Source organism: Amaranthus tricolor, chromosome 7, assembly GCF_026212465.1.
Source record: "Amaranthus tricolor cultivar Red isolate AtriRed21 chromosome 7, ASM2621246v1, whole genome shotgun sequence".
In the NCBI taxonomy this organism is placed as follows: Eukaryota; Viridiplantae; Streptophyta; class Magnoliopsida; order Caryophyllales; family Amaranthaceae; genus Amaranthus; species Amaranthus tricolor.
This window is the reverse complement of record NC_080053.1, coordinates 9,267,531-9,283,969: the sequence shown is the minus strand read 5'-3', so window position 1 is coordinate 9,283,969 and position 16,439 is coordinate 9,267,531. Positions and strand designations below refer to the sequence as shown.

Below are 16,439 nucleotides of genomic sequence, written 5' to 3'. Positions count from 1 at the left end.
GAGTCCGCCGGCTTTAAAAGCCAGGTGAACTCGCAACAAAAAAGCGACAAAATATTTGAGAAATCCGCGCAACACTTGGAAATCAAGAGGCCATCCATGCCGGGCGCGCTTCCGCGGGGACTTCCGACGGGACCCGGTGCAATTTCCGCTTACACGAACGCACCGACGCACGCCTCTTTCGGACAATTCGTTCGTATGCGCATCGACCCGCCTCGACGGGTCCTATCTTTCGAGTGCCCGTAAATTCGAGGTCGGGACCCGGTTGCGAGTTATATTTTTATAAATAAAATTACTTCCATGGAGTATACTACGATAACCACTGAAATGCCTTCTGCTCAAGTGCAGCGGAAACAGATAAGAAAAATTAAAAAAAAAAAGGAGGGAAAAAGGGGTGCAACACGAGGACTTCCCAGGAGGTCACCCATCCTAGTACTACTCTCGCCCAAGCACGCTTAACTGCGGAGTTCTGATGGGATCCGGTGCATTAGTGCTGGTATGATCGCACCCGTTCATTCACCGTAGCAATTTGTTTACATGCGCAATGCCGCCCAAAAAAAAAAAAAAAACCAGAGCATTCCAAAGCTCGTAAATTCGCAGCCGAGACCCCTATTTCGAGCCTTCTCCTTCCCGAATACCGTTTTTCACCCTCCCGGTATTGTCCGATTCACAAAAGAGTCCGCCGGCTTTAAAAGCCAGGTGAACTCGCAACAAAAAAGCGACAAAATATTTGAGAAATCCGCGCAACACTTGGAAATCAAGAGGCCATCCATGCCGGGCGCGCTTCCGCGGGGACTTCCGACGGGACCCGGTGCAATTTCCGCTTACACGAACGCACCGACGCACGCCTCTTTCGGACAATTCGTTCGTATGCGCATCGACCCGCCTCGACGGGTCCTATCTTTCGAGTGCCCGTAAATTCGAGGTCGGGACCCGGTTGCGAGTTATATTTTTATAAATAAAATTACTTCCATGGAGTATACTACGATAACCACTGAAATGCCTTCTGCTCAAGTGCAGCGGAAACAGATAAGAAAAATTAAAAAAAAAAAGGAGGGAAAAAGGGGTGCAACACGAGGACTTCCCAGGAGGTCACCCATCCTAGTACTACTCTCGCCCAAGCACGCTTAACTGCGGAGTTCTGATGGGATCCGGTGCATTAGTGCTGGTATGATCGCACCCGTTCATTCACCGTAGCAATTTGTTTACATGCGCAATGCCGCCCAAAAAAAAAAAAAAAACCAGAGCATTCCAAAGCTCGTAAATTCGCAGCCGAGACCCCTATTTCGAGCCTTCTCCTTCCCAAATACCGTTTTTCACCCTCCCGGTATTGTCCGATTCACAAAAGAGTCCGCCGGCTTTAAAAGCCAGGTGAACTCGCAACAAAAAAGCGACAAAATATTTGAGAAATCCGCGCAACACTTGGAAATCAAGAGGCCATCCATGCCGGGCGCGCTTCCGCGGGGACTTCCGACGGGACCCGGTGCAATTTCCGCTTACACGAACGCACCGACGCACGCCTCTTTCGGACAATTCGTTCGTATGCGCATCGACCCGCCTCGACGGGTCCTATCTTTCGAGTGCCCGTAAATTCGAGGTCGGGACCCGGTTGCGAGTTATATTTTTATAAATAAAATTACTTCCATGGAGTATACTACGATAACCACTGAAATGCCTTCTGCTCAAGTGCAGCGGAAACAGATAAGAAAAATTAAAAAAAAAAAGGAGGGAAAAAGGGGTGCAACACGAGGACTTCCCAGGAGGTCACCCATCCTAGTACTACTCTCGCCCAAGCACGCTTAACTGCGGAGTTCTGATGGGATCCGGTGCATTAGTGCTGGTATGATCGCACCCGTTCATTCACCGTAGCAATTTGTTTACATGCGCAATGCCGCCCAAAAAAAAAAAAAAAACCAGAGCATTCCAAAGCTCGTAAATTCGCAGCCGAGACCCCTATTTCGAGCCTTCTCCTTCCCGAATACCGTTTTTCACCCTCCCGGTATTGTCCGATTCACAAAAGAGTCCGCCGGCTTTAAAAGCCAGGTGAACTCGCAACAAAAAAGCGACAAAATATTTGAGAAATCCGCGCAACACTTGGAAATCAAGAGGCCATCCATGCCGGGCGCGCTTCCGCGGGGACTTCCGACGGGACCCGGTGCAATTTCCGCTTACACGAACGCACCGACGCACGCCTCTTTCGGACAATTCGTTCGTATGCGCATCGACCCGCCTCGACGGGTCCTATCTTTCGAGTGCCCGTAAATTCGAGGTCGGGACCCGGTTGCGAGTTATATTTTTATAAATAAAATTACTTCCATGGAGTATACTACGATAACCACTGAAATGCCTTCTGCTCAAGTGCAGCGGAAACAGATAAGAAAAATTAAAAAAAAAAAGGAGGGAAAAAGGGGTGCAACACGAGGACTTCCCAGGAGGTCACCCATCCTAGTACTACTCTCGCCCAAGCACGCTTAACTGCGGAGTTCTGATGGGATCCGGTGCATTAGTGCTGGTATGATCGCACCCGTTCATTCACCGTAGCAATTTGTTTACATGCGCAATGCCGCCCAAAAAAAAAAAAAAAACCAGAGCATTCCAAAGCTCGTAAATTCGCAGCCGAGACCCCTATTTCGAGCCTTCTCCTTCCCGAATACCGTTTTTCACCCTCCCGGTATTGTCCGATTCACAAAAGAGTCCGCCGGCTTTAAAAGCCAGGTGAACTCGCAACAAAAAAGCGACAAAATATTTGAGAAATCCGCGCAACACTTGGAAATCAAGAGGCCATCCATGCCGGGCGCGCTTCCGCGGGGACTTCCGACGGGACCCGGTGCAATTTCCGCTTACACGAACGCACCGACGCACGCCTCTTTCGGACAATTCGTTCGTATGCGCATCGACCCGCCTCGACGGGTCCTATCTTTCGAGTGCCCGTAAATTCGAGGTCGGGACCCGGTTGCGAGTTATATTTTTATAAATAAAATTACTTCCATGGAGTATACTACGATAACCACTGAAATGCCTTCTGCTCAAGTGCAGCGGAAACAGATAAGAAAAATTAAAAAAAAAAAGGAGGGAAAAAGGGGTGCAACACGAGGACTTCCCAGGAGGTCACCCATCCTAGTACTACTCTCGCCCAAGCACGCTTAACTGCGGAGTTCTGATGGGATCCGGTGCATTAGTGCTGGTATGATCGCACCCGTTCATTCACCGTAGCAATTTGTTTACATGCGCAATGCCGCCCAAAAAAAAAAAAAAAACCAGAGCATTCCAAAGCTCGTAAATTCGCAGCCGAGACCCCTATTTCGAGCCTTCTCCTTCCCGAATACCGTTTTTCACCCTCCCGGTATTGTCCGATTCACAAAAGAGTCCGCCGGCTTTAAAAGCCAGGTGAACTCGCAACAAAAAAGCGACAAAATATTTGAGAAATCCGCGCAACACTTGGAAATCAAGAGGCCATCCATGCCGGGCGCGCTTCCGCGGGGACTTCCGACGGGACCCGGTGCAATTTCCGCTTACACGAACGCACCGACGCACGCCTCTTTCGGACAATTCGTTCGTATGCGCATCGACCCGCCTCGACGGGTCCTATCTTTCGAGTGCCCGTAAATTCGAGGTCGGGACCCGGTTGCGAGTTATATTTTTATAAATAAAATTACTTCCATGGAGTATACTACGATAACCACTGAAATGCCTTCTGCTCAAGTGCAGCGGAAACAGATAAGAAAAATTAAAAAAAAAAAGGAGGGAAAAAGGGGTGCAACACGAGGACTTCCCAGGAGGTCACCCATCCTAGTACTACTCTCGCCCAAGCACGCTTAACTGCGGAGTTCTGATGGGATCCGGTGCATTAGTGCTGGTATGATCGCACCCGTTCATTCACCGTAGCAATTTGTTTACATGCGCAATGCCGCCCAAAAAAAAAAAAAAAACCAGAGCATTCCAAAGCTCGTAAATTCGCAGCCGAGACCCCTATTTCGAGCCTTCTCCTTCCCGAATACCGTTTTTCACCCTCCCGGTATTGTCCGATTCACAAAAGAGTCCGCCGGCTTTAAAAGCCAGGTGAACTCGCAACAAAAAAGCGACAAAATATTTGAGAAATCCGCGCAACACTTGGAAATCAAGAGGCCATCCATGCCGGGCGCGCTTCCGCGGGGACTTCCGACGGGACCCGGTGCAATTTCCGCTTACACGAACGCACCGACGCTGCCTCTTTCGGACAATTCGTTCGTATGCGCATCGACCCGCCTCGACGGGTCCTATCTTTCGAGTGCCCGTAAATTCGAGGTCGGGACCCGGTTGCGAGTTATATTTTTATAAATAAAATTACTTCCATGGAGTATACTACGATAACCACTGAAATGCCTTCTGCTCAAGTGCAGCGGAAACAGATAAGAAAAATTAAAAAAAAAAAGGAGGGAAAAAGGGGTGCAACACGAGGACTTCCCAGGAGGTCACCCATCCTAGTACTACTCTCGCCCAAGCACGCTTAACTGCGGAGTTCTGATGGGATCCGGTGCATTAGTGCTGGTATGATCGCACCCGTTCATTCACCGTAGCAATTTGTTTACATGCGCAATGCCGCCCAAAAAAAAAAAAAAAACCAGAGCATTCCAAAGCTCGTAAATTCGTTCGTATGCGCATCGACCCGCCTCGACGGGTCCTATCTTTCGAGTGCCCGTAAATTCGAGGTCGGGACCCGGTTGCGAGTTATATTTTTATAAATAAAATTACTTCCATGGAGTATACTACGATAACCACTGAAATGCCTTCTGCTCAAGTGCAGCGGAAACAGATAAGAAAAATTAAAAAAAAAAAGGAGGGAAAAAGGGGTGCAACACGAGGACTTCCCAGGAGGTCACCCATCCTAGTACTACTCTCGCCCAAGCACGCTTAACTGCGGAGTTCTGATGGGATCCGGTGCATTAGTGCTGGTATGATCGCACCCGTTCATTCACCGTAGCAATTTGTTTACATGCGCAATGCCGCCCAAAAAAAAAAAAAAAACCAGAGCATTCCAAAGCTCGTAAATTCGCAGCCGAGACCCCTATTTCGAGCCTTCTCCTTCCCGAATACCGTTTTTCACCCTCCCGGTATTGTCCGATTCACAAAAGAGTCCGCCGGCTTTAAAAGCCAGGTGAACTCGCAACAAAAAAGCGACAAAATATATGAGAAATCCGCGCAACACTTGGAAATCAAGAGGCCATCCATGCCGGGCGCGCTTCCGCGGGGACTTCCGACGGGACCCGGTGCAATTTCCGCTTACACGAACGCACCGACGCACGCCTCTTTCGGACAATTCGTTCGTATGCGCATCGACCCGCCTCGACGGGTCCTATCTTTCGAGTGCCCGTAAATTCGAGGTCGGGACCCGGTTGCGAGTTATATTTTTATAAATAAAATTACTTCCATGGAGTATACTACGATAACCACTGAAATGCCTTCTGCTCAAGTGCAGCGGAAACAGATAAGAAAAATTAAAAAAAAAAAGGAGGGAAAAAGGGGTGCAACACGAGGACTTCCCAGGAGGTCACCCATCCTAGTACTACTCTCGCCCAAGCACGCTTAACTGCGGAGTTCTGATGGGATCCGGTGCATTAGTGCTGGTATGATCGCACCCGTTCATTCACCGTAGCAATTTGTTTACATGCGCAATGCCGCCCAAAAAAAAAAAAAAAACCAGAGCATTCCAAAGCTCGTAAATTCGCAGCCGAGACCCCTATTTCGAGCCTTCTCCTTCCCAAATACCGTTTTTCACCCTCCCGGTATTGTCCGATTCACAAAAGAGTCCGCCGGCTTTAAAAGCCAGGTGAACTCGCAACAAAAAAGCGACAAAATATTTGAGAAATCCGCGCAACACTTGGAAATCAAGAGGCCATCCATGCCGGGCGCGCTTCCGCGGGGACTTCCGACGGGACCCGGTGCAATTTCCGCTTACACGAACGCACCGACGCACGCCTCTTTCGGACAATTCGTTCGTATGCGCATCGACCCGCCTCGACGGGTCCTATCTTTCGAGTGCCCGTAAATTCGAGGTCGGGACCCGGTTGCGAGTTATATTTTTATAAATAAAATTACTTCCATGGAGTATACTACGATAACCACTGAAATGCCTTCTGCTCAAGTGCAGCGGAAACAGATAAGAAAAATTAAAAAAAAAAAGGAGGGAAAAAGGGGTGCAACACGAGGACTTCCCAGGAGGTCACCCATCCTAGTACTACTCTCGCCCAAGCACGCTTAACTGCGGAGTTCTGATGGGATCCGGTGCATTAGTGCTGGTATGATCGCACCCGTTCATTCACCGTAGCAATTTGTTTACATGCGCAATGCCGCCCAAAAAAAAAAAAAAAAAAAAACCAGAGCATTCCAAAGCTCGTAAATTCGCAGCCGAGACCCCTATTTCGAGCCTTCTCCTTCCCAAATACCGTTTTTCACCCTCCCGGTATTGTCCGATTCACAAAAGAGTCCGCCGGCTTTAAAAGCCAGGTGAACTCGCAACAAAAAAGCGACAAAATATTTGAGAAATCCGCGCAACACTTGGAAATCAAGAGGCCATCCATGCCGGGCGCGCTTCCGCGGGGACTTCCGACGGGACCCGGTGCAATTTCCGCTTACACGAACGCACCGACGCACGCCTCTTTCGGACAATTCGTTCGTATGCGCATCGACCCGCCTCGACGGGTCCTATCTTTCGAGTGCCCGTAAATTCGAGGTCGGGACCCGGTTGCGAGTTATATTTTTATAAATAAAATTACTTCCATGGAGTATACTACGATAACCACTGAAATGCCTTCTGCTCAAGTGCAGCGGAAACAGATAAGAAAAATTAAAAAAAAAAAGGAGGGAAAAAGGGGTGCAACACGAGGACTTCCCAGGAGGTCACCCATCCTAGTACTACTCTCGCCCAAGCACGCTTAACTGCGGAGTTCTGATGGGATCCGGTGCATTAGTGCTGGTATGATCGCACCCGTTCATTCACCGTAGCAATTTGTTTACATGCGCAATGCCGCCCAAAAAAAAAAAAAAAAAAAAACCAGAGCATTCCAAAGCTCGTAAATTCGCAGCCGAGACCCCTATTTCGAGCCTTCTCCTTCCCAAATACCGTTTTTCACCCTCCCGGTATTGTCCGATTCACAAAAGAGTCCGCCGGCTTTAAAAGCCAGGTGAACTCGCAACAAAAAAGCGACAAAATATTTGAGAAATCCGCGCAACACTTGGAAATCAAGAGGCCATCCATGCCGGGCGCGCTTCCGCGGGGACTTCCGACGGGACCCGGTGCAATTTCCGCTTACACGAACGCACCGACGCACGCCTCTTTCGGACAATTCGTTCGTATGCGCATCGACCCGCCTCGACGGGTCCTATCTTTCGAGTGCCCGTAAATTCGAGGTCGGGACCCGGTTGCGAGTTATATTTTTATAAATAAAATTACTTCCATGGAGTATACTACGATAACCACTGAAATGCCTTCTGCTCAAGTGCAGCGGAAACAGATAAGAAAAATTAAAAAAAAAAAGGAGGGAAAAAGGGGTGCAACACGAGGACTTCCCAGGAGGTCACCCATCCTAGTACTACTCTCGCCCAAGCACGCTTAACTGCGGAGTTCTGATGGGATCCGGTGCATTAGTGCTGGTATGATCGCACCCGTTCATTCACCGTAGCAATTTGTTTACATGCGCAATGCCGCCCAAAAAAAAAAAAAAAAAAAAACCAGAGCATTCCAAAGCTCGTAAATTCGCAGCCGAGACCCCTATTTCGAGCCTTCTCCTTCCCAAATACCGTTTTTCACCCTCCCGGTATTGTCCGATTCACAAAAGAGTCCGCCGGCTTTAAAAGCCAGGTGAACTCGCAACAAAAAAGCGACAAAATATTTGAGAAATCCGCGCAACACTTGGAAATCAAGAGGCCATCCATGCCGGGCGCGCTTCCGCGGGGACTTCCGACGGGACCCGGTGCAATTTCCGCTTACACGAACGCACCGACGCACGCCTCTTTCGGACAATTCGTTCGTATGCGCATCGACCCGCCTCGACGGGTCCTATCTTTCGAGTGCCCGTAAATTCGAGGTCGGGACCCGGTTGCGAGTTATATTTTTATAAATAAAATTACTTCCATGGAGTATACTACGATAACCACTGAAATGCCTTCTGCTCAAGTGCAGCGGAAACAGATAAGAAAAATTAAAAAAAAAAAGGAGGGAAAAAGGGGTGCAACACGAGGACTTCCCAGGAGGTCACCCATCCTAGTACTACTCTCGCCCAAGCACGCTTAACTGCGGAGTTCTGATGGGATCCGGTGCATTAGTGCTGGTATGATCGCACCCGTTCATTCACCGTAGCAATTTGTTTACATGCGCAATGCCGCCCAAAAAAAAAAAAAAAAAAAAACCAGAGCATTCCAAAGCTCGTAAATTCGCAGCCGAGACCCCTATTTCGAGCCTTCTCCTTCCCAAATACCGTTTTTCACCCTCCCGGTATTGTCCGATTCACAAAAGAGTCCGCCGGCTTTAAAAGCCAGGTGAACTCGCAACAAAAAAGCGACAAAATATTTGAGAAATCCGCGCAACACTTGGAAATCAAGAGGCCATCCATGCCGGGCGCGCTTCCGCGGGGACTTCCGACGGGACCCGGTGCAATTTCCGCTTACACGAACGCACCGACGCACGCCTCTTTCGGACAATTCGTTCGTATGCGCATCGACCCGCCTCGACGGGTCCTATCTTTCGAGTGCCCGTAAATTCGAGGTCGGGACCCGGTTGCGAGTTATATTTTTATAAATAAAATTACTTCCATGGAGTATACTACGATAACCACTGAAATGCCTTCTGCTCAAGTGCAGCGGAAACAGATAAGAAAAATTAAAAAAAAAAAGGAGGGAAAAAGGGGTGCAACACGAGGACTTCCCAGGAGGTCACCCATCCTAGTACTACTCTCGCCCAAGCACGCTTAACTGCGGAGTTCTGATGGGATCCGGTGCATTAGTGCTGGTATGATCGCACCCGTTCATTCACCGTAGCAATTTGTTTACATGCGCAATGCCGCCCAAAAAAAAAAAAAAAAAAAAACCAGAGCATTCCAAAGCTCGTAAATTCGCAGCCGAGACCCCTATTTCGAGCCTTCTCCTTCCCAAATACCGTTTTTCACCCTCCCGGTATTGTCCGATTCACAAAAGAGTCCGCCGGCTTTAAAAGCCAGGTGAACTCGCAACAAAAAAGCGACAAAATATTTGAGAAATCCGCGCAACACTTGGAAATCAAGAGGCCATCCATGCCGGGCGCGCTTCCGCGGGGACTTCCGACGGGACCCGGTGCAATTTCCGCTTACACGAACGCACCGACGCACGCCTCTTTCGGACAATTCGTTCGTATGCGCATCGACCCGCCTCGACGGGTCCTATCTTTCGAGTGCCCGTAAATTCGAGGTCGGGACCCGGTTGCGAGTTATATTTTTATAAATAAAATTACTTCCATGGAGTATACTACGATAACCACTGAAATGCCTTCTGCTCAAGTGCAGCGGAAACAGATAAGAAAAATTAAAAAAAAAAAGGAGGGAAAAAGGGGTGCAACACGAGGACTTCCCAGGAGGTCACCCATCCTAGTACTACTCTCGCCCAAGCACGCTTAACTGCGGAGTTCTGATGGGATCCGGTGCATTAGTGCTGGTATGATCGCACCCGTTCATTCACCGTAGCAATTTGTTTACATGCGCAATGCCGCCCAAAAAAAAAAAAAAAAAAAAACCAGAGCATTCCAAAGCTCGTAAATTCGCAGCCGAGACCCCTATTTCGAGCCTTCTCCTTCCCAAATACCGTTTTTCACCCTCCCGGTATTGTCCGATTCACAAAAGAGTCCGCCGGCTTTAAAAGCCAGGTGAACTCGCAACAAAAAAGCGACAAAATATTTGAGAAATCCGCGCAACACTTGGAAATCAAGAGGCCATCCATGCCGGGCGCGCTTCCGCGGGGACTTCCGACGGGACCCGGTGCAATTTCCGCTTACACGAACGCACCGACGCACGCCTCTTTCGGACAATTCGTTCGTATGCGCATCGACCCGCCTCGACGGGTCCTATCTTTCGAGTGCCCGTAAATTCGAGGTCGGGACCCGGTTGCGAGTTATATTTTTATAAATAAAATTACTTCCATGGAGTATACTACGATAACCACTGAAATGCCTTCTGCTCAAGTGCAGCGGAAACAGATAAGAAAAATTAAAAAAAAAAAGGAGGGAAAAAGGGGTGCAACACGAGGACTTCCCAGGAGGTCACCCATCCTAGTACTACTCTCGCCCAAGCACGCTTAACTGCGGAGTTCTGATGGGATCCGGTGCATTAGTGCTGGTATGATCGCACCCGTTCATTCACCGTAGCAATTTGTTTACATGCGCAATGCCGCCCAAAAAAAAAAAAAAAAAAAAACCAGAGCATTCCAAAGCTCGTAAATTCGCAGCCGAGACCCCTATTTCGAGCCTTCTCCTTCCCAAATACCGTTTTTCACCCTCCCGGTATTGTCCGATTCACAAAAGAGTCCGCCGGCTTTAAAAGCCAGGTGAACTCGCAACAAAAAAGCGACAAAATATTTGAGAAATCCGCGCAACACTTGGAAATCAAGAGGCCATCCATGCCGGGCGCGCTTCCGCGGGGACTTCCGACGGGACCCGGTGCAATTTCCGCTTACACGAACGCACCGACGCACGCCTCTTTCGGACAATTCGTTCGTATGCGCATCGACCCGCCTCGACGGGTCCTATCTTTCGAGTGCCCGTAAATTCGAGGTCGGGACCCGGTTGCGAGTTATATTTTTATAAATAAAATTACTTCCATGGAGTATACTACGATAACCACTGAAATGCCTTCTGCTCAAGTGCAGCGGAAACAGATAAGAAAAATTAAAAAAAAAAAGGAGGGAAAAAGGGGTGCAACACGAGGACTTCCCAGGAGGTCACCCATCCTAGTACTACTCTCGCCCAAGCACGCTTAACTGCGGAGTTCTGATGGGATCCGGTGCATTAGTGCTGGTATGATCGCACCCGTTCATTCACCGTAGCAATTTGTTTACATGCGCAATGCCGCCCAAAAAAAAAAAAAAAAAAAAACCAGAGCATTCCAAAGCTCGTAAATTCGCAGCCGAGACCCCTATTTCGAGCCTTCTCCTTCCCAAATACCGTTTTTCACCCTCCCGGTATTGTCCGATTCACAAAAGAGTCCGCCGGCTTTAAAAGCCAGGTGAACTCGCAACAAAAAAGCGACAAAATATTTGAGAAATCCGCGCAACACTTGGAAATCAAGAGGCCATCCATGCCGGGCGCGCTTCCGCGGGGACTTCCGACGGGACCCGGTGCAATTTCCGCTTACACGAACGCACCGACGCACGCCTCTTTCGGACAATTCGTTCGTATGCGCATCGACCCGCCTCGACGGGTCCTATCTTTCGAGTGCCCGTAAATTCGAGGTCGGGACCCGGTTGCGAGTTATATTTTTATAAATAAAATTACTTCCATGGAGTATACTACGATAACCACTGAAATGCCTTCTGCTCAAGTGCAGCGGAAACAGATAAGAAAAATTAAAAAAAAAAAGGAGGGAAAAAGGGGTGCAACACGAGGACTTCCCAGGAGGTCACCCATCCTAGTACTACTCTCGCCCAAGCACGCTTAACTGCGGAGTTCTGATGGGATCCGGTGCATTAGTGCTGGTATGATCGCACCCGTTCATTCACCGTAGCAATTTGTTTACATGCGCAATGCCGCCCAAAAAAAAAAAAAAACCAGAGCATTCCAAAGCTCGTAAATTCGCAGCCGAGACCCCTATTTCGAGCCTTCTCCTTCCCAAATACCGTTTTTCACCCTCCCGGTATTGTCCGATTCACAAAAGAGTCCGCCGGCTTTAAAAGCCAGGTGAACTCGCAACAAAAAAGCGACAAAATATTTGAGAAATCCGCGCAACACTTGGAAATCAAGAGGCCATCCATGCCGGGCGCGCTTCCGCGGGGACTTCCGACGGGACCCGGTGCAATTTCCGCTTACACGAACGCACCGACGCACGCCTCTTTCGGACAATTCGTTCGTATGCGCATCGACCCGCCTCGACGGGTCCTATCTTTCGAGTGCCCGTAAATTCGAGGTCGGGACCCGGTTGCGAGTTATATTTTTATAAATAAAATTACTTCCATGGAGTATACTACGATAACCACTGAAATGCCTTCTGCTCAAGTGCAGCGGAAACAGATAAGAAAAATTAAAAAAAAAAAGGAGGGAAAAAGGGGTGCAACACGAGGACTTCCCAGGAGGTCACCCATCCTAGTACTACTCTCGCCCAAGCACGCTTAACTGCGGAGTTCTGATGGGATCCGGTGCATTAGTGCTGGTATGATCGCACCCGTTCATTCACCGTAGCAATTTGTTTACATGCGCAATGCCGCCCAAAAAAAAAAAAAAACCAGAGCATTCCAAAGCTCGTAAATTCGCAGCCGAGACCCCTATTTCGAGCCTTCTCCTTCCCAAATACCGTTTTTCACCCTCCCGGTATTGTCCGATTCACAAAAGAGTCCGCCGGCTTTAAAAGCCAGGTGAACTCGCAACAAAAAAGCGACAAAATATTTGAGAAATCCGCGCAACACTTGGAAATCAAGAGGCCATCCATGCCGGGCGCGCTTCCGCGGGGACTTCCGACGGGACCCGGTGCAATTTCCGCTTACACGAACGCACCGACGCACGCCTCTTTCGGACAATTCGTTCGTATGCGCATCGACCCGCCTCGACGGGTCCTATCTTTCGAGTGCCCGTAAATTCGAGGTCGGGACCCGGTTGCGAGTTATATTTTTATAAATAAAATTACTTCCATGGAGTATACTACGATAACCACTGAAATGCCTTCTGCTCAAGTGCAGCGGAAACAGATAAGAAAAATTAAAAAAAAAAAGGAGGGAAAAAGGGGTGCAACACGAGGACTTCCCAGGAGGTCACCCATCCTAGTACTACTCTCGCCCAAGCACGCTTAACTGCGGAGTTCTGATGGGATCCGGTGCATTAGTGCTGGTATGATCGCACCCGTTCATTCACCGTAGCAATTTGTTTACATGCGCAATGCCGCCCAAAAAAAAAAAAAACCAGAGCATTCCAAAGCTCGTAAATTCGCAGCCGAGACCCCTATTTCGAGCCTTCTCCTTCCCAAATACCGTTTTTCACCCTCCCGGTATTGTCCGATTCACAAAAGAGTCCGCCGGCTTTAAAAGCCAGGTGAACTCGCAACAAAAAAGCGACAAAATATTTGAGAAATCCGCGCAACACTTGGAAATCAAGAGGCCATCCATGCCGGGCGCGCTTCCGCGGGGACTTCCGACGGGACCCGGTGCAATTTCCGCTTACACGAACGCACCGACGCACGCCTCTTTCGGACAATTCGTTCGTATGCGCATCGACCCGCCTCGACGGGTCCTATCTTTCGAGTGCCCGTAAATTCGAGGTCGGGACCCGGTTGCGAGTTATATTTTTATAAATAAAATTACTTCCATGGAGTATACTACGATAACCACTGAAATGCCTTCTGCTCAAGTGCAGCGGAAACAGATAAGAAAAATTAAAAAAAAAAAGGAGGGAAAAAGGGGTGCAACACGAGGACTTCCCAGGAGGTCACCCATCCTAGTACTACTCTCGCCCAAGCACGCTTAACTGCGGAGTTCTGATGGGATCCGGTGCATTAGTGCTGGTATGATCGCACCCGTTCATTCACCGTAGCAATTTGTTTACATGCGCAATGCCGCCCAAAAAAAAAAAAAAAAACCAGAGCATTCCAAAGCTCGTAAATTCGCAGCCGAGACCCCTATTTCGAGCCTTCTCCTTCCCAAATACCGTTTTTCACCCTCCCGGTATTGTCCGATTCACAAAAGAGTCCGCCGGCTTTAAAAGCCAGGTGAACTCGCAACAAAAAAGCGACAAAATATTTGAGAAATCCGCGCAACACTTGGAAATCAAGAGGCCATCCATGCCGGGCGCGCTTCCGCGGGGACTTCCGACGGGACCCGGTGCAATTTCCGCTTACACGAACGCACCGACGCACGCCTCTTTCGGACAATTCGTTCGTATGCGCATCGACCCGCCTCGACGGGTCCTATCTTTCGAGTGCCCGTAAATTCGAGGTCGGGACCCGGTTGCGAGTTATATTTTTATAAATAAAATTACTTCCATGGAGTATACTACGATAACCACTGAAATGCCTTCTGCTCAAGTGCAGCGGAAACAGATAAGAAAAATTAAAAAAAAAAGGAGGGAAAAAGGGGTGCAACACGAGGACTTCCCAGGAGGTCACCCATCCTAGTACTACTCTCGCCCAAGCACGCTTAACTGCGGAGTTCTGATGGGATCCGGTGCATTAGTGCTGGTATGATCGCACCCGTTCATTCACCGTAGCAATTTGTTTACATGCGCAATGCCGCCCAAAAAAAAAAAAAAAAAAACCAGAGCATTCCAAAGCTCGTAAATTCGCAGCCGAGACCCCTATTTCGAGCCTTCTCCTTCCCAAATACCGTTTTTCACCCTCCCGGTATTGTCCGATTCACAAAAGAGTCCGCCGGCTTTAAAAGCCAGGTGAACTCGCAACAAAAAAGCGACAAAATATTTGAGAAATCCGCGCAACACTTGGAAATCAAGAGGCCATCCATGCCGGGCGCGCTTCCGCGGGGACTTCCGACGGGACCCGGTGCAATTTCCGCTTACACGAACGCACCGACGCACGCCTCTTTCGGACAATTCGTTCGTATGCGCATCGACCCGCCTCGACGGGTCCTATCTTTCGAGTGCCCGTAAATTCGAGGTCGGGACCCGGTTGCGAGTTATATTTTTATAAATAAAATTACTTCCATGGAGTATACTACGATAACCACTGAAATGCCTTCTGCTCAAGTGCAGCGGAAACAGATAAGAAAAATTAAAAAAAAAAGGAGGGAAAAAGGGGTGCAACACGAGGACTTCCCAGGAGGTCACCCATCCTAGTACTACTCTCGCCCAAGCACGCTTAACTGCGGAGTTCTGATGGGATCCGGTGCATTAGTGCTGGTATGATCGCACCCGTTCATTCACCGTAGCAATTTGTTTACATGCGCAATGCCGCCCAAAAAAAAAAAAAAAAAAACCAGAGCATTCCAAAGCTCGTAAATTCGCAGCCGAGACCCCTATTTCGAGCCTTCTCCTTCCCAAATACCGTTTTTCACCCTCCCGGTATTGTCCGATTCACAAAAGAGTCCGCCGGCTTTAAAAGCCAGGTGAACTCGCAACAAAAAAGCGACAAAATATTTGAGAAATCCGCGCAACACTTGGAAATCAAGAGGCCATCCATGCCGGGCGCGCTTCCGCGGGGACTTCCGACGGGACCCGGTGCAATTTCCGCTTACACGAACGCACCGACGCACGCCTCTTTCGGACAATTCGTTCGTATGCGCATCGACCCGCCTCGACGGGTCCTATCTTTCGAGTGCCCGTAAATTCGAGGTCGGGACCCGGTTGCGAGTTATATTTTTATAAATAAAATTACTTCCATGGAGTATACTACGATAACCACTGAAATGCCTTCTGCTCAAGTGCAGCGGAAACAGATAAGAAAAATTAAAAAAAAAAGGAGGGAAAAAGGGGTGCAACACGAGGACTTCCCAGGAGGTCACCCATCCTAGTACTACTCTCGCCCAAGCACGCTTAACTGCGGAGTTCTGATGGGATCCGGTGCATTAGTGCTGGTATGATCGCACCCGTTCATTCACCGTAGCAATTTGTTTACATGCGCAATGCCGCCCAAAAAAAAAAAAAAAAAACCAGAGCATTCCAAAGCTCGTAAATTCGCAGCCGAGACCCCTATTTCGAGCCTTCTCCTTCCCAAATACCGTTTTTCACCCTCCCGGTATTGTCCGATTCACAAAAGAGTCCGCCGGCTTTAAAAGCCAGGTGAACTCGCAACAAAAAAGCGACAAAATATTTGAGAAATCCGCGCAACACTTGGAAATCAAGAGGCCATCCATGCCGGGCGCGCTTCCGCGGGGACTTCCGACGGGACCCGGTGCAATTTCCGCTTACACGAACGCACCGACGCACGCCTCTTTCGGACAATTCGTTCGTATGCGCATCGACCCGCCTCGACGGGTCCTATCTTTCGAGTGCCCGTAAATTCGAGGTCGGGACCCGGTTGCGAGTTATATTTTTATAAATAAAATTACTTCCATGGAGTATACTACGATAACCACTGAAATGCCTTCTGCTCAAGTGCAGCGGAAACAGATAAGAAAAATTAAAAAAAAAAGGAGGGAAAAAGGGGTGCAACACGAGGACTTCCCAGGAGGTCACCCATCCTAGTACTACTCTCGCCCAAGCACGCTTAACTGCGGAGTTCTGATGGGATCCGGTGCATTAGTGCTGGTATGATCGCACCCGTTCATTCACCGTAGCAATTTGTTTACATGCG

General features: G+C 49.0%; 25 non-coding genes across 25 annotated transcripts; all 25 read right to left on the bottom strand.

Moving 5' to 3' along the window:
• Positions 1-388: 388 nt before the first annotated feature.
• On the bottom strand, positions 389-507 carry LOC130820014 (5S ribosomal RNA). Its single transcript, XR_009045038.1, has one exon. It is a non-coding gene; the product is annotated as a 5S ribosomal RNA (ribosomal RNA).
• Positions 508-1,060: 553 nt separating this feature from the next.
• On the bottom strand, positions 1,061-1,179 carry LOC130820013 (5S ribosomal RNA). The gene has a single exon (XR_009045037.1). It is a non-coding gene; the product is annotated as a 5S ribosomal RNA (ribosomal RNA).
• A 553-nt stretch (positions 1,180-1,732) lies between these two features.
• LOC130820012 (5S ribosomal RNA) lies at positions 1,733-1,851 on the bottom strand. The gene has a single exon (XR_009045036.1). It is a non-coding gene; the product is annotated as a 5S ribosomal RNA (ribosomal RNA).
• Positions 1,852-2,404: 553 nt separating this feature from the next.
• Positions 2,405-2,523, bottom strand: LOC130820011 (5S ribosomal RNA). Its single transcript, XR_009045035.1, has one exon. It is a non-coding gene; the product is annotated as a 5S ribosomal RNA (ribosomal RNA).
• Positions 2,524-3,076: 553 nt separating this feature from the next.
• Positions 3,077-3,195, bottom strand: LOC130820010 (5S ribosomal RNA). Its single transcript, XR_009045034.1, has one exon. It is a non-coding gene; the product is annotated as a 5S ribosomal RNA (ribosomal RNA).
• Positions 3,196-3,748: 553 nt separating this feature from the next.
• Positions 3,749-3,867, bottom strand: LOC130820009 (5S ribosomal RNA). Its single transcript, XR_009045033.1, has one exon. It is a non-coding gene; the product is annotated as a 5S ribosomal RNA (ribosomal RNA).
• Positions 3,868-4,419: 552 nt separating this feature from the next.
• Positions 4,420-4,538, bottom strand: LOC130820008 (5S ribosomal RNA). Its single transcript, XR_009045032.1, has one exon. It is a non-coding gene; the product is annotated as a 5S ribosomal RNA (ribosomal RNA).
• A 285-nt stretch (positions 4,539-4,823) lies between these two features.
• Positions 4,824-4,942, bottom strand: LOC130820007 (5S ribosomal RNA). Its single transcript, XR_009045031.1, has one exon. It is a non-coding gene; the product is annotated as a 5S ribosomal RNA (ribosomal RNA).
• Positions 4,943-5,495: 553 nt separating this feature from the next.
• On the bottom strand, positions 5,496-5,614 carry LOC130820006 (5S ribosomal RNA). The gene has a single exon (XR_009045030.1). It is a non-coding gene; the product is annotated as a 5S ribosomal RNA (ribosomal RNA).
• Positions 5,615-6,167: 553 nt separating this feature from the next.
• Positions 6,168-6,286, bottom strand: LOC130820005 (5S ribosomal RNA). The gene has a single exon (XR_009045029.1). It is a non-coding gene; the product is annotated as a 5S ribosomal RNA (ribosomal RNA).
• A 558-nt stretch (positions 6,287-6,844) lies between these two features.
• LOC130820003 (5S ribosomal RNA) lies at positions 6,845-6,963 on the bottom strand. The gene has a single exon (XR_009045027.1). It is a non-coding gene; the product is annotated as a 5S ribosomal RNA (ribosomal RNA).
• Positions 6,964-7,521: 558 nt separating this feature from the next.
• On the bottom strand, positions 7,522-7,640 carry LOC130820002 (5S ribosomal RNA). The gene has a single exon (XR_009045026.1). It is a non-coding gene; the product is annotated as a 5S ribosomal RNA (ribosomal RNA).
• A 558-nt stretch (positions 7,641-8,198) lies between these two features.
• LOC130820001 (5S ribosomal RNA) lies at positions 8,199-8,317 on the bottom strand. The gene has a single exon (XR_009045025.1). It is a non-coding gene; the product is annotated as a 5S ribosomal RNA (ribosomal RNA).
• Positions 8,318-8,875: 558 nt separating this feature from the next.
• LOC130819999 (5S ribosomal RNA) lies at positions 8,876-8,994 on the bottom strand. The gene has a single exon (XR_009045024.1). It is a non-coding gene; the product is annotated as a 5S ribosomal RNA (ribosomal RNA).
• Positions 8,995-9,552: 558 nt separating this feature from the next.
• LOC130819998 (5S ribosomal RNA) lies at positions 9,553-9,671 on the bottom strand. Its single transcript, XR_009045023.1, has one exon. It is a non-coding gene; the product is annotated as a 5S ribosomal RNA (ribosomal RNA).
• A 558-nt stretch (positions 9,672-10,229) lies between these two features.
• On the bottom strand, positions 10,230-10,348 carry LOC130819997 (5S ribosomal RNA). The gene has a single exon (XR_009045022.1). It is a non-coding gene; the product is annotated as a 5S ribosomal RNA (ribosomal RNA).
• A 558-nt stretch (positions 10,349-10,906) lies between these two features.
• On the bottom strand, positions 10,907-11,025 carry LOC130819996 (5S ribosomal RNA). The gene has a single exon (XR_009045021.1). It is a non-coding gene; the product is annotated as a 5S ribosomal RNA (ribosomal RNA).
• Positions 11,026-11,583: 558 nt separating this feature from the next.
• LOC130819995 (5S ribosomal RNA) lies at positions 11,584-11,702 on the bottom strand. The gene has a single exon (XR_009045020.1). It is a non-coding gene; the product is annotated as a 5S ribosomal RNA (ribosomal RNA).
• A 552-nt stretch (positions 11,703-12,254) lies between these two features.
• On the bottom strand, positions 12,255-12,373 carry LOC130819994 (5S ribosomal RNA). Its single transcript, XR_009045019.1, has one exon. It is a non-coding gene; the product is annotated as a 5S ribosomal RNA (ribosomal RNA).
• A 552-nt stretch (positions 12,374-12,925) lies between these two features.
• On the bottom strand, positions 12,926-13,044 carry LOC130819993 (5S ribosomal RNA). The gene has a single exon (XR_009045018.1). It is a non-coding gene; the product is annotated as a 5S ribosomal RNA (ribosomal RNA).
• A 551-nt stretch (positions 13,045-13,595) lies between these two features.
• LOC130819991 (5S ribosomal RNA) lies at positions 13,596-13,714 on the bottom strand. Its single transcript, XR_009045016.1, has one exon. It is a non-coding gene; the product is annotated as a 5S ribosomal RNA (ribosomal RNA).
• Positions 13,715-14,267: 553 nt separating this feature from the next.
• On the bottom strand, positions 14,268-14,386 carry LOC130819990 (5S ribosomal RNA). The gene has a single exon (XR_009045015.1). It is a non-coding gene; the product is annotated as a 5S ribosomal RNA (ribosomal RNA).
• Positions 14,387-14,941: 555 nt separating this feature from the next.
• On the bottom strand, positions 14,942-15,060 carry LOC130819989 (5S ribosomal RNA). The gene has a single exon (XR_009045014.1). It is a non-coding gene; the product is annotated as a 5S ribosomal RNA (ribosomal RNA).
• Positions 15,061-15,615: 555 nt separating this feature from the next.
• LOC130819988 (5S ribosomal RNA) lies at positions 15,616-15,734 on the bottom strand. Its single transcript, XR_009045013.1, has one exon. It is a non-coding gene; the product is annotated as a 5S ribosomal RNA (ribosomal RNA).
• A 554-nt stretch (positions 15,735-16,288) lies between these two features.
• Positions 16,289-16,407, bottom strand: LOC130819987 (5S ribosomal RNA). Its single transcript, XR_009045012.1, has one exon. It is a non-coding gene; the product is annotated as a 5S ribosomal RNA (ribosomal RNA).
• Positions 16,408-16,439: the final 32 nt, after the last annotated feature.